The sequence below is a fragment of the Leptonychotes weddellii genome, chromosome 8 (genome assembly GCF_054177405.1).
Source record: "Leptonychotes weddellii isolate Sample4059 chromosome 8, ASM5417740v2, whole genome shotgun sequence".
NCBI classification, from domain to species: domain Eukaryota; kingdom Metazoa; phylum Chordata; class Mammalia; order Carnivora; family Phocidae; genus Leptonychotes; species Leptonychotes weddellii.
The window spans coordinates 126,047,550-126,063,786 of NC_138376.1; positions in this window are offsets into that span (position 1 = coordinate 126,047,550).

The following is a 16,237-nucleotide window of genomic DNA, read 5'->3' on the forward strand; positions in this document are numbered from 1 at the left end:
AACCAGTCCACTTTTTCTTAGACTTTTCTGCCCACTTTTACTAGAAAATTGATTGCACTATTAAATTTACCTTCGCTTCCCATATTTTAAAAAGAAAGCATAATTCATTCTAAATAAAACCTTTCCAGGGTAATAACCACTTAGCATATAAATGATTTTAGTATTGATATAGCTAAGTTTCTCTAAATAAATAATTTCCATGCCCAACGCATAATATACCAAGAATGCCTGTTAAATGACAGTTTTGTAATGCAAGAATTTCCATTATAAAAACCTGTGAGATACAATCTAACACATTTGAAGAATTAACACTCTCAGATTGTAATTGCAAGATAAGTTCTAATTACTGTTTAATTTCTTGGTTGAAAATCTTTGGCATATGTATAATAGAAAATTGACTCTGAAATTATGCAATTAATATTATTAGCATTTAGTGCTTCCTTTTGAAGTTACAATGACATCTTTTTTGACTCAAAAAGTGTTCAACCAGAAAAAAAGCGCTTAAAGTTTGGAAAGTTTAAAAAGTGTCCATTGATATAGTTAACTAATTTATAAGTTGCTAAATTCAGGTGAACTTGTTCAACTTTGGGTCATTGAAAAAATGGTATCTTCTATAGAAGGTATGCTGTTTGAAATGTTTTACAACAAGAAGATAAACATTTTTAGAATTCTGTTATCGATGCCAAGAATTAATATGCAGTGTTGTGACATGATCCTGTGATCTTTGTGAAATCCATTAGAGAAAGTTAGAAATCTCCTCTTAAAAATTGATGTGTTCTTAGAATTGATTGCTTGTCTAAACTTTCTTGTCTTTCACAATATAAATCTCAGGGAATTGTTCTGCCGATTATATTTCTATGGTAGATATTCCGACTATTTTTAATGGGATTATTTACTTATTTGTCCCAGATTTTATTTTGTATTATATAACTGTCTTAACAACAGCTAACAGTTATTTCATGCTTTCTATATCCAGATATAACTGACATAAGATTTAATTGGTTAAATGCTTTTTGTGAATCATCTCATTTAATCCTCACAAACCCAAGAGGAAGAAAGCATTCTTCATCTAATTTAATTGATGAGGAAATGAAAGCAGAGAGATTAAGTAATTTGTGCATTGTCAGTTAGTAAAATGGTACGATAGCGTTATTCAAATGGAGAGAGGAACAAATGTGATAACTTCTATAGTTTTCCCTACTTCATGAATACTCGGTGTTTCAACTGCACCTACTTAGTTATCTCATTACAGTGTATTAGACAAGTCATTCCAATATATTGATTTCACCTTCCAGTGTTTAAACCAGCCGTGTTCAACAAATAACCTCACCAACCTGTGGCTTGTTCCAAAGGTTTTTTGTTTTTTGTTTTCTTTTAAATTCCCATTCCTAAGTGAAAAGAAATAGTGTTCAATACTAATAACTTACGGGGCGCCTGGGTGGCTCAGTCGTTAAGCGTCTGCCTTCGGCTCAGGTCATGATCCCAGGGTCCTGGGATCAAGCCCCGCATCGGGCTCCCTGCTCGGCTGGGAGCCTGCTTCTCCCTCTCCCACTCCCTCTGCTTGTGTTCCCTCTCTAGCTGTCTCTCTCTCTCTCTGTGTCAAATAAATAAATAAAATCTTTTTTAAAAAAATACTAATAACTTACTATGATTTATTTTTTTAATACCATGTGTGGGATTGATCTTAGACAAAAATTAGACCCAAATTCAGTATTTATGCAATAGGATGAAGTTTTTTATCTGGCTGTAGTTTATAAAGGGTTTTAATAAATATATAACATACACAATAATCAAGACTTTTATTGCACTTATTATATATTCATTAGAGCTCCTTTATCATAGTTAGAACATGCATAGACTTTTGCTGAATTTATAACACCAACCTAAAAGTCTCCTTGGACGTGATAATATGGATGGCTTTTAAAAGTGAGAAATTTTACTCTGGAGTGTACAGTTGTTCATGTGCAGTAGTTTGTGTAGAAAGACAATTGTGCTGACAGTGTTAGTTTTTGCACCGAAGACCTCATCATCAGCAGGACTTGAGATGATTCAAGACAATTGCAAGAAATGCACTCTGGAAAGAAGAGTTAACAAGATTTGTCCACTGGAAGATGTGAATTAATTGTAACTTGGAGAGAAAGGAAAAAAAAAAAACAGTAGTTTTACTTTTATAAGTTTGGGGAAGATGAGTTGCTAATAATGATCAAGAAAACAGTCATGCCATCAAGATTGCATGGTAGATCTTTAGCTTGCAGTATTTGCTTATTTTGAGAGAAAGAGAGAGGGAAGAGAAAAGAGAAGAGCACTGATTATAATTTGAACTACAGAGGAATTTTAGTAAATAGATTAAATTTAAAACCAGAAGGACTCAGATTTTTTTTTTTTTTGGATAGCTAAGAAAAATATGATAAGAAATAGAAAAACACTAAAAATATATAGAAGGAATATCAAGTAAAGCCATCAGTTTTAACTGTAGGTGTAAGGCAGGGGTGCATTGAAAATAAAGGCCCTGACATGTAATATAGATGACCAACAGACTGCTGGAATATATCAGATTCAGAAGGGCCTTATTTCATATTTGGCGAGTCTCTTAATATAACACCTCTCAGTACGCTGGCATCTGACCTCTGCTCAGACCCCCTGAGTCACATGGGACTCACAGGACCATAGTGTGACTAATGCCTTTTTGGAATGTCTTAACTGATAAAATTCTTTTCTATATTTAACCAAAATCTTCCTTGCTATAATTTTCCACTTGGTCTTCATTATACTGTGTATTCCTCACTCAGACGCTCTCCTTCAATCCAGGCCCCTCTTTACCTCATGGAATTCCACAGGTTTCTTGGTGCATATTCTCTTATACCCCTCTTTTGATTTTGAATAAAATATGCCTTTTCTTTGTCACATCCCAAATACGCTAAGACTCAGTCTTAACTACTTCCCTATGCTGACTTTTCAAGACATTTATTTGCTGTGCTTGCCTTCCTTTTGTTTCTCCTGCTATTAGTTTCTCCAAAATCCTAATGCATTCTTCGAAATTTCGTCATTTTTTCTTGTACAGGTTTGCATGTCAAATTTCACTATGTTCTAGATGTTTAGGAATCCCATGTTCCTCATGATGTGAAAAATTAATAATAATCCTCTGTGGCCTAAGTTTTAAATTTGGCATAAGTGATGCTGTTTGGGGCCAGAGCCGTCACACAAAGTTAATAAATGTAGGCGGTCCCTCTTCTCCCCAGGATGAAACTTAGGTCACTGCTTTGGCCCAGAAGCGAAATAGCATCTTGGCAGAACACTTCAACAAACATGCTGACATCTTGATTGTTTTTCTATCTTTTTGCTTATTACCATTTTAGTGGAGAGCCCAGCTAGCTGGGTTCAGTGTCCTGTTTCACAGTGCCAAAGAAAATCTGTGACTGTATGTAAGACCTCTCTACCAGACAGCTTCTTAAAAAAATCAAATGTTGTAATCTTTCGATATTTTCTTCCCTTTGCTCTCCAAAATTCAATCACTTACCAAACTTATTACTTTTCCATTTGCAACTTTATTTCTAGCCCACTATTACCATCCATCTCCACCTGCCACTGCTCTAGGTCAGGGCATTACGATCAGACCTGGTTTATTACAGTAAATCCTTTGCTGTTCTCTAGGCAGCAAACATCACCTGTGTGGTTTCATCTCAATTTGGAAAACCTCCCTGCAATTCTAGAAACATGCAGTCAGCACTCTAAAAGAACTCAGGACAAGAATGTGCTAGTAGATTGTGGTTTTCTTTTCTTTCTTTTTAAATATTTCTTTTCTTTTTAAATATTTCTATCTTTATAGTCACATGACAGTATCTCAGGACTATCTATTGTGGGAAAGAGAAAATTCAACTCCCTAAGCAGCCCCTCCTCCCAGTCCTTTGAAGCACATTTGCTCTCAGGACAAAGGACACTCTTGCAAAAGAAGAAATGGCAAACATGTCAACTGAATGGGTGTTCAGATATAAACATAAAGGATTTCTAATTTTTAAAAATGTCTTTGTCTTGTTAACAATGTACATGATGACTTGATCAGTGGTTCTGTGAACGCCGCTACTAAAGAAGTATTAAGAGAGGGAGCAGGCACCTGCCTCCTCCATAGTGAGATGGAGAAAGAAGTTGGGGCCCAAGATCTCCCAGAGTCAAGCATCTGATCGGATGATTGGAGGGATATCAAAGACGAATGTGAGTTTTATAGAGCTGGCAGGAAAATCACAGACAAAGCATGATTGCTGAGATTTCTAGTGTGAAAAGATCACATCCTGGTCGAAGCTGTGAGAAGGCAACATTATGGAGAAAAATCCAGGAACAAACAAACGAAAAAGATAAGTAGGCCAGTCTTCACAGGTTCAGATAGAGAGAAAGAGAGGAAAACATAGGTATGTCCATCAAAGGCTGGTAGGCCATTGCTTTACCTCTTTAGATAGAACTGGGTGGAATAAGCTCTCTGTATTTGCTGCTCCTGATACGAAAGTCCTAGAGAAAGCCATTCACTCATTCATTTATAAAATGATTTTTGACTGTCTTATATGTGCCAGGCACTGTTCCAAACACCAAATATAGAATAGTGAACTTACACAAATAAAAGCACAAATATAAATTTGCTCTTGTAAGTTCAAAGTGATAATGATGACCATAGCAGCCAACAATACTGAGACTCAAGTGCTTTTATGGGTTATCTCGAGAAGCATCCAGCTAGGCTGGAGAGGACAGCCCCGCTTTGCTTCATTCTCATCTGAGACCTGGTGGTCACACGGCTCTCTTCCCGGAAGAGCTCTTTAGGGAGCCGGAACAACACCAGGGTGAGTGTGAGGGTGAAGGGGGCTCCCGAACATCAAGTTCAGGTTCACATCTTGTTTGCACATCTTCCTCTAGCCATCTGCTAAAGCGACCGCTGGACTGATACTGTGGCAACACTCTGATATAAGCCTTTCAGACATTGTCGTGTTGGCATGAGCCAGTAACTTGGATACAGCGCATGAAGGACAGACACCCTCTTGAGAGGACCATCATGTAGCTGATCAGGAAAACCAGGCTCGAGTCCTGCTCTGTTTTGGTGGGTTGTATGACCCTAGGTGAGTCATTCAATCTCACCATCTGTGTATTTCTTCAGTGAGCAAATGGGAAGGATAAATAGTCCTATGTCCTCAAATAGGTCGAACCAGAGGGGTTCTTTACTCTTGGGGAACATTCTCTGTGACACCAATGCCCCTTGCCCTTCTCACATCTTTACCTTCTTTTCAACCTCAGAGCTGATTGCCATATGTTCCCATTGCTTCGCACCACCCACTTTATGTAGGGCCTTTTACTCTAGAACCAAAGAAAGACCTGCTTCCCTCTCGAGACCCTCGCTGTCCCCTCCTTCTTCCATTGCATTGACTCCCAATTGTCCAGCTCCATCTCCCACCTGAACGGCTGAAATCAATAGTTTCTGGACTTTATGATCCTCTTGTAAACACTGGCAAAATCAATGAGATTTCCACACCGGAGGGTGAGGAACATTGATGTGGATGCTATTGATAATAAGTTCCTTTTCAGAAACATGAAGTAAATACAGGGTGTTCCTGCTGCATTTATGCATAATGAGGCATTTATGCAAACAACCTCCACTCAGCTAGTTGAACTGCCTGGGGCAAAATAATATTCAACCTTCAAGTTTAATAACTGCATAAACTTAGAACAGATAGGAAGCATTCTGCTCTGGTTTTGAAGAGCCTAATTAAGTGTATTCAAGGAGATTTTTTTCAGCCCCCTCCCTTTGAAACACATTTGTGGTCTGTGTCAGAGAATGACGGCTGTCTTAATGTTTCATTGTTATAGAACATCCCTGTGATTTTTGTATTCTGTAATGCAATACCTTTGTTTCTTTGAAATAATCTGTGGGATTTTATGCTAAGCCTTGCTCTTGTTCCTTCCTATTTTTATTCTAAGTGTATTAACCAATACTCTTTGGAGAATGTGCTTGCAAGCTTAGGTGTATCTCACTTTATGTAATAAACGTGTTCCTGGCATGTAGTATGTAAATCGAATTTTAACAAATTGAATCATACATCTAAATGCCTGAGGGGCACCCATTTTAGGAAATAAATCATATTCTGAATTTTAAGTGAATTTTTACACCCTAATTTTTCTAGCCAAGGTTTTCAAGCAACTTCATCACAGACCTATTAAAAGAAACATCCTTAAAAAATAGTCGGTGACATCCCAGTGACATGGACAGCTTAGAATTGTAATCAGCCATTGAAATAACTAATAAGTCAACCAAATCCCCTGTGTAGAAACAGAAACCTTAGATCTAATCAAACTGATATTTACTGCATGCCTACTGTGTGCTGGGCTCCAGAGCTACATGGGAAAAGAAAACACAGGCCTCAGGGTACTGGGGTAGATTCCATGATGGAGTTTGGTTGTGGACTGAGTGGAGGAGATGAAACACTTTATCTTCCAGGGGACTGGCCTGGACCTTGGAAAGACCAGAGGGATGATTTATATTTTAATTGATATTAAAATCACCCAGAAGTGAAGTTTTATATGCTCTGTAGATGGCAAATGTTTCTTAGAAAAGCATCCTAAGGGCGATGGATTCTGAATTGGTTTTTATTGCAGTGAAGGCATATAGTCTCTATGTGTCTATAACTCCTCTTATGCCCCCTAACCTGAGGGATAGTATGCATCAAAGATTATAGGTAGCGGAGCAAATCACAAGGGTCAGGTTTGGAGAAAGCAAACCGACCGATGAGTTGAAAATAAAAATAAGCAGAATGAGGGCACAATTTCATAGCAAAGTCACCATGTTGTCTACATGTAACTTGCTCAAATACAACCAAGTCCAAAACAGGCCGGGTCCTCTCCATCCATTCCACATGCCATTCTACTCTTGAGCCCATGCTCTAGAGAGATCATGAGATTGGAAATCAAACTTTGATGTCCCTCCCTTAGTTTCAACTGTCTCTGGTGCCTAATAATTTGCATCATGGCCTCTCAGTGTATCCACATCCTAAGAGCAAGCCTCCTACCTCAGCTGCCATATAACCCAAGACTGTTCCTCTGGTGGAAGGAATGAGTCTGTGCCTGTGGATGTGGGAGCCTTCCCTGAGGGCTGACTGTGGGACCTAATCCCCACTTGCCCTCCCCCCGCCCCAGACACAGCACACTTCTGCAGGTCAGGGAAGCTTCCCCAGGTGGGGGCTATGTGTTTGAATGGAAGTTTGTCTTTTATAAATTTGGGACGATGAGCCATCAGAGTCAGAACCACTCAGGGTGTGTCAAGCACCACTTCTGGGTATATTAAAGCGGAGATCGGGAACAGTGCCCAGGAATAATAGAAAACAGATAGTAGCTGTGACTTAGTGAAGGTCTTTGAAAGAAACAAGGGAAAGTAGATTTTTGCTCACAGCACAATGTCAATGATTTAAGGCCGGGGTCCAGGGGTCTGAACTCGGGTCTGCACCCAGAGAATGGAGAGGAGGAAAAGCCAGAGAGATGGTGCTTGAAAAATCAACCCAACTAAACACTTGATGGATGTGGGGATGCAGACACATATTGATTTGGAACCACCGTGAAAGCCTCCAGTGTTAAGATGGTGATGCCATTTCCCAAGGGAGAGAGCGCAAGAAGAAGCGGGTGGGGGGCAGGCTGTCATGGACGTGGTGAGTTGAGGAGACCCTGAGTGAACCTGCTCAGGAAGGAGCTGGAAGGGCAGACCCTCCCTGCCTGCCACCCTGCGGGCTTTGTCTCTTCACCCCCATCACCCACAGAAGAAACAGTTTAATCTGCGGGACAATGCCAAGGTAGAATGTGCAATGTGAACAACAGGCAAAATAAGAACTTGGATAAAAGCAGAATGAATCTAGGGGACACCCATCCAGAGCTTTCTAGAATCATCCTCTAGGGTCCCTGCAAGCCATCTAGGAAGCCAGCATCACAATCTAACCTCGACTCACACTGAACACGGAGCTCCTCCTAAAGCTCCGTGGAATCCCTGAGTGGCCTCAGCTCCAGCCTGGGGAATAACCCAGAGGTGGCTGAGCGCTGAGGGCCCCCAAGAAATCAGCAAGGTAGTGAAAGGAGTAGAGATTTTGAGGTTTCAAAACAAAGTTTCTCGTGAAAAAAGGGAGACGAGGCCATTATTACAGGGAGCTGTAAATGACATCATCTGACTTTCAGATTGTTCAGCTGGGGAGAGGAAAACAAGATCACAGACAGGAAAATGCCTTGATCTTTAATTCTCTTAACCTACAGGCACAGAATCACCAGCATTTATGATCTTAAAATTAGAGTGAGGTGGAAGAGAACTCAGCTCCTAAGAGCGATGAAGGCTGATAATGTCCAGTCTTCAGGGGGACATTGAAGGCCTGAGGTCTGTTACTGACTCCGTCAGTAACTCATTATGCAGCATGAGATAGAGTTTCTGTTTGCGAGGGGAAATAGTGGTGAGAACATAATTATTTCCTGGGTGCACGCTGACGGCCAAGGTATTTATACATCAGGCAACAGAGAGAAAAATAATACTTGCCACCTACCTACCCATTAGAGGTGACGTCTGGAGAACGATCACGGGGTCTTGGATGAAAGGGTATATGAATAGCAGTGTATCGTCAGCTTCCGATGGGTCTGGTCTTTGCATGACTTCGCTTTCCAAAACATCAGTGGTGCAGTTTGTCCTTTGAGTTTCTGATTTCAAGTTTCCCCATCCAGGCTTAGTGGCAGAGAAGCCTTTGGAGAAGTGAGCATCCATTCTTCATGGTTCAGTAAAGCATTGCTAATTTACATTAATGATGGATATTTAAGGACAGAAATTTTTCAAAACAAGGCTACTGCATGGCCAACTGTATTTTATTTATAGAACCTTATTTTCGAGTCCTCTGATATTATTATTTGATATTTCTTCATCTTAGGCTACTTCCACCGTGCTTATTTCATTGGCTAACTTAGTAAAGAAGAACTAGTTTTAAAAATTCAGAGGGTGTCATATTTATTTTCTATACATCTTGTCACTTGCTATGTATGTTTGTAAACAAATATGTTTCATTTTTTAGGAGACATATGGCTTCTAACTTGTTTGATTTAATAAGGTAACAGAAGTTCTGTGTGGAATCTGCCTCTAAGAGTTGTACTCTCTTAGTGATTTAATGCTCCACAGGGTTTCAGCTCAAGGGCAGAGCCTGATCCTTTGTCCCCTCTTCTCCCCACCTCCTTTTTCCTTTCCAAACTTGTGAAAGGGTGATCTGTGCAAGGAGACTCAGAAAAGCTCTAAAAACAGAACAGATAAAGCCTTAGGCTGTTTTCAGTGACCCACTCTGATATCCTTTCCTTTACTTGGAACTGTTCAAAATGTCCAGTGAATTCTCTAGGACACCCTCTGTGGCAGCTCGGCCTGACTTACGGAAACCTGCAAGGGGATAAGTGTGGGGAAGTGTCCTCTTCTTGTCACTGTGGGCCCAGCTTCCACCGAGCCCTCACGGGGGCAGTTTCAGGCAAGGGCAGGAGGACACACGTCCAATCCCACAACAATCCCACTGTTCGAGCAAGGCTCTCGGAGAATGCTCAGGATGGTCATGTAACTGGGAGGGCAAGAGGCAGAGGGTGACAACTGCAGACCCCAGGCCGGTAGCCAGATCGGGGTTCAAACACCAGCAGCACCACTTTGCAGTCATGAGATATGTGAGCACGCTGATTAACTGGTCTGTGCCCCATGTTCTCATCTGTGTGAGTCAGATATTAATAGTACTTACTTCATAAGTCTGTTTAAAGATTGAGGTTAGCATTAGAAAAACATTCAGAACATTGCCCGGCACCTGGTGAGTGCTACAGAAACGGGAAAGACATGGGCTCTTGCTGGCACTATGATCAAGGGTTGGTGTCCAGTAACTCCACTGGATGGGGGTTGAGTGTGTTGGGGAAAGAGAAGAAACCCCAGAGAAACTGTTCAGGACAACTCAACACCATTTAGAGGCCTGCTTAGCTCTACCTGTCTTGGAATAATGAAGACCTAATATGTTGTGTATCTTGTAAACTTTGCAAGGATGAACAAGTACGCAAAGGCGATTGCAATCTGTACTTTCCGTTCATGAATCCTGTGTAGAGACTGATCGTTGAGGATGGCTAGGACAACTCAAAGATGCATAAAAACCATGTCCGGGATAACCTCATAGTGACAGTAGAAAGTTAAAGGCAGGGAAATTGCTGAGGAAACAATTCCTCCCCCCAAAAGAAGTTTCTATTTTAATTGTAATCTCAATGTTTGCTTTGCATCTTTAAATGCTGGGATTATATTTGGGGGCTCATAGTCCACGTAAAGTGGCTGGCCGCATTCATTTTATGTTTCCATAATTGCAAGACCAAAGGTTCATCATTTCTGGTGTCAGTTCAGCCTCTGGCTTCCTTTCTAAGACACGTTTTGTAGAGTTTTCCCATTCATGGCAGGAGAAAACTAATACACTCATTTTTAAAAATAGTGATTTGAAATTGCTTCCAAAATAGCTAGAGTTTTAGGAGAAAAGACTGTGTTTCATATGGCCCTGGAATGTATAATGTGCTAAATAAGATAAGAGGGAACTCTTCTGTAGGAAACTCAGCTGTACCACACTATACATCTTAACAGATCTCCTTTCGTTCACCTGGGCACCTTCCTCTGTGAGTAAGCCATGGGCAGCATGGTCATTTCTTCTGTTCTCAGCTACTTCACCTTCAGTGTGTGAAGTGACAGCATGAGGCATTTCAGCTCCAGAAAATTCTATAAAGAGTGTGAGAGTTCTTAGACCAGACAGCTGCAGATCACAAGGATAGGTGCCCTGGGTTAATGGGACATGTGACAAGTTAATATAGTTGGCTGGGAGGATGGAGCAGAGATACAGACACTCAATATTTAAGCACCTACTGTGCGCAAGGCAGAACTCTGCGTCTACTTTCTCCTCTTCTACAAACAAATAGTTCTGCTTTCTTGTTTTTTCACACATTGTGGACTTGTGAATAATACTAATTTTAGACAAAATTTTGCAGCTGAAGAGTTTGAAAGAGTTGATCTCAATGGCATTCCTGCATGAGTTCTGATAATGAACTCAAAGAAACCCCAGCCTATAAGGGAGCTAGACCCAAACCATTTCAAGTATGGCCTCATCACTTTGACATGGAAACCATGCCATATCTTGCCAGACCTTGGCCACATATTCCTTCTACCAAATGCCAAGAGGCATCTAACTGTTAGTCTTCAAGGACAAAGTGTTGCTACATGAATAAAATGGAAACTGTGCTAAATTCAAGAGCTGTTAGGTAGTCTTCCATTTTTCAAAGTCATAAAATAAAAATAGTGTCACTCCAAGTTTAATGGCTGCAGTTACTCACACCTGACTCAGTAAATATTTGGTGGGGGGCGGGGGGAGATAAGTGAATGCCTGAAATGTGTCTTTTCCAACCACATTTTTAACTTCATCAAGCCTCAGCTTAGTCATAAAAAAATAGAAATAATAATTACTTCATTGTGAAGATCACATCTGATAAAGCACTTGGTAAACTATAAAGCATGATACACTGTTAATTTTTTCTTTCTTTCCCATTCCTTGAGCGAGACTCTGTTGTGATGCTCTAGCCTATATCTTAACATCATTGAATACTCCTAGATCTTTGCTAAATTCTGCAAATCGCTTTACTTACAACTTAGCATATGTCTCATCTATTTGCTGAGTATCTGTTTCAGGGTTTCGATGAAGCAGAGTGATGGACCTCACTCTTGTTTCACTGCATGGGTTTGATGGTCACTCATAATTCTCACTTCCAGCTGACCCTGATTCAAGTAGCCCTTTTATGTTTGCTTCAGTGCACCTAATATGTGAATTTCACTTCAGTTCTCAGTTATAAGGAACTCATTTTGCTGAGTTTATTTTAACTTTAACCCATTTCATTCTTGGTCATTCTTGTTGCTGTTAATCTATAAAAGCAGAAGGGTATTGGGAGGAAGAAGGTGCTACATTAGTGGTCATTTCTACTGATGCTGCTTTTAATTCTTTCAAATACCTGAAAGCATTTAAATTGATCTCTATTTTGACTAGGAAGAAGAGAAAATTCTCCAGTGTAAATGCATTCAGAACATTTAGATAATATCCTAAACAAAAGGGAAAAAAACAAACTTACAAGTTTTCTTTGCCTTTAATGATATATTTGTGACTCTGACTTGTTTGTATTCTCCACCTTCATCCTACTTGAGCTAATTTTTTTTAAAGAAAGAAAAAAATGAACCTTTATAAATTTATCAAATGAAAATAAAGGAGAAAAGTAGGCCAACATTACGACAATTTAATTAAAATTTTGTGGGTTTTTTATTAGGAAAAAATATTTAGAATAAAATATGACTTTAGAAAATATTTTCCATCATCTAAGACTTTGTCTCTTGGTTCTTAAGTTGAAGTCCTGTATTCTAGAGCCAACAGTGTGGCATTGGGTGTGTGAACATAAGTTAAAATAATTTACATAATACAGGAAAAATCCTGATTTCTAGAAAAGATACAAAAATTGGGAAAATACATTTACTGAATTTTATTTTTCTCAAAAAAGTGATATTAACATAGAATAAAAGTTTTCTCATTGTAGAACCTGATGTCCAACTTTTTATGGATATGGCTCAAATACTATTTTTATTAAATCTTTGAATTGGTTGACTATTTAAACCTTAATTTAATAGATCATAGTGTGACCAAATATAAAATTATTTTCTTTTTCTTAAGAACTCTTTGGGAAAAAGGCTGAGGAATTTAGGAAGGAAGCTCTTACCCTATAATGAAATGTCCAGTTTCCTTGGGGACGGCATCTTGTACAACAGCACAACCAGGAACAGGGCAGAGAAGAGTGGAAAAAGGAACCAGGGGCCCAGAGCTAGTGAGGAAGACAAGTGCTTCTTACCTGCTGGAGCCTTCAAAAAGCAGTATGATCATAGGATGCCCTTTGCACTGCCTACTGTAGGCTCTGTAATTAATAATATGGTGGAAAATGTCCAATAACCATTATTCTAAAACTCAAAAATAATCCCCTCATTAGACATCTTGTAAATTTTTAAAATCTCTAAATTTCATAACTCTAAGATATTTATTCTCATGAATTATATTCTTTTAAAAAATAACAAAGAAATATCTGGAAAACATAAAGAAGGAGGAGGAAGAGATGAAGGCGAGGAAAGTGTTTACCCTAGTCCAAATAAAATAGTGCAGGGACTGGGAGGTAAGTCAGTAGAAAACAGTGGAGAGTCCACAGACAAATCTTAAAGTATATGAGAATCTAAAATCCAGTAAGGATGATATTTCAAATCATTTGGGGAAGGCTGAAGTATTCAATAAGTAGAATTCAATTCATTAGTCTCCATTTAGGAAGAAAATAAAGTCAGGATGTGTACCTCCCAACACTCCTCAAACACTTTTCAAGTAGTTCAAAGATTTGAGTGTAAAATATTAAAACTATAAAAGCACTAGAAGAAAATATAAGATCATTTTATTAAATAATGTCAGAGTGAGGAAGGCATTTCTAACCACAACACAAAATCTAAGAGACATTGAGGAAAAGATTGATGGATCTGATTATATAAAAGCTAAAAGCTTATTTACAATGAGAAGCAACCCAATTTGTCTCAAACTGGGACAAAATAATTGCAATACATAAAATGGTGAAGGCTTAATGTTCCAAACATACAAAAATCTCCTAAATAGAGATTAGAAAAAGACAAGCAATGCAATAGGAAGAAACAAGTCAGAGAAGAAGCATAGTCAAAAAGAAGAAATGATCGTTTCCATTAATAATAAATTAAAACGATGAGATATAATCTCTAGTTTCTATGAAATTCTTCGACATTCTTGTATAGGTAATGAAAAGGCAAATAGTTTTGAAAGATAGTTTAACACTTCCTATTCATCTAAGTGAGTAGTCCATTCAACCCCTAAACCCTACTTCTGGGAAGCTATCCTACAGAAACCACAACACACAGATGTCATTGAAGTAGTAAAGGTTTGTGATGAGTCTAAGTGTCCATCAGTAAATGGAAGCCTGTGCAGCGTTTTATAAAATGAAGAATAGGGGCGCCTGGGTGGCTCAGTCGTTAAGCGTCTGCCTTCGGCTCAGGTCATGATCCCAGGGTCCCAGGATCGAGTCCCACATCGGGCTCCCTGCTCGGCGGGAAGCCTGCTTCTCCCTCTCCCACTCCCCCTGCTTGTGTTCCTGCTCTTGCTGTCTCTCTCTCTGTTAAATAAATAAATAAAATCTTTAAAAAAAAAAAAATAAAATGAAGAATACATTCTACCTTGGAAAAAAAGGCACTGTTTATTGTAAAATAAAACATGCACACACATACATAGGGAAGAACGAAGTGAAAGCGTGATTCTATTTTTATCTGACAGATGATGTGAGTGTATGTGTGTACACACACAAAAACATTTACGTATATTCTAGTAGGAGCAACACTGGATGAGCAGGCAAAGTAACGAATCTCTGGAGGGCAAACATATTTCAATCAAAATATGCCAAATGATGCTTTCCTTTACAACGAGATGCCAAAATACAATGGTCAGCAATTTTATTCAAGTAGCAGGTGTGAAGTATTGTCTCACTAACCCTAGATTAGGCTTTACACCTTTTTTCTGGAATGGTTGACCTTGAGACAGGGCACCCGAACCACCACACCTCTGCGGAATACGGTTAATTCCTCTAGATGATTCCTTCCACTTCTGCTCATTTTACAGAACTAATTTCTGTGACATTTTATTTTTACACAGCACTGACTGAACCCAAAATTGTCTTCAGTATTTATGAGGGCATTTACAAAAGGAACAGAGCAAATGCAGTTTAGACAGGTTCCAATAATTCTCCCGGTCTTTCTGACACCAGTGTTTCAGAGTTCACCTTTCCTCTACACACACTCAATTAAATTAAAATATAGTGTATATATGGTGGCCAAAGAATCTCAAAGGGCACTGCAGAGGTGAAAATAAAACAACTTCATATAAGCCATTCCCATTATGAGTGAATATATTTAGATTTTGTTAAAATTAAGACCCAGGATAATTATCAAAGCCTAATGGCATAGACCAAAACAGAAAGAAGAAAATGAGCCCAGTGGCAAGTCGACAGCTCCTGTGGTAGTCACACTGTTGACCCTTTTTCTCAGCCCCGGGCTGCAGGCCAGACACTGCTACCAGACAGGGGACAGTGTCTCGGTCTTGTACAGCTGCTCACAGACTCACGGGGAAGGGCCCACCCCCTCATCTCTAAGTCCCAGGAACTTAGGGGACAGCGTGCACTCCATGAATGCAATGCTGAGGAATTTGCAAACGCAAACCAAAATGGCACCTTCCTTTTTTTTTTTTAATTAGAAGATAAAAATTAAGACCAACGGAGTAAGTGAATTTTAGCAAAATCGAGGCGTCTCCCAAAGCTTTGACTAGCCTCTTTTTCCTGGGAGGTACAGAAAGAAAAACAGATAGGTTTATATCAATATATAGATATAGATATGTTCTTCAATTATGATACTTAGTCAAATTATGAAGCTCAAAGAACAGATTGCCTCAACCTACTACTACTACTTGAAACTTTCTGTGCCACTTGCACAAAATAATCTTCGCTTCCCTTGGCATTTTTGTCGATTCAAATTTCCAGGAGAGAGCACTGCTCGTGACTTCATTCTCCTGAGACTTGGAGCCCCATGAAGGAAGGACTGTTCTGTTTCCTTTACCCTGCGTCCCAGCACCAGTGGGTCCTATGTGGGTCCTCAAAAATGTTTCCTGTTGTAGAATAAGAATCTCTAGATCACTTTATAACTATATATCCTCATTTGGGTTGATTTTTTATTAGTTTTATTTTCTGGGGGCTAGGGGATTAGATCAGACATGACATTTAAGTAGTTCTATCATACCCAGAAAAGTTAGGCACTCTTTGTAGTATGTACAGAGGAAGTTGTTATCTTTAGAGTTTACAGAGACGACTTACCGTAATGATCCTGTCCTTTGGATTATGTCCTTTCACTTGAACACCTTGTGCCCACGACAAAGCCCACCTGTATTTGAAATGCATAGTAAGCCTGACTAAAGCCCACTGATTGTTTTTAAATTGTGAGATCATGTTTAAATATTATGTCTTTTGTTTCGCTAGATGTATATATTTTAATATGTCTCACTTGCTTATATAACCCACCTAAACATAAAGTTTAGAATATGTGCTATGTATTTTTAAATACTTCTTT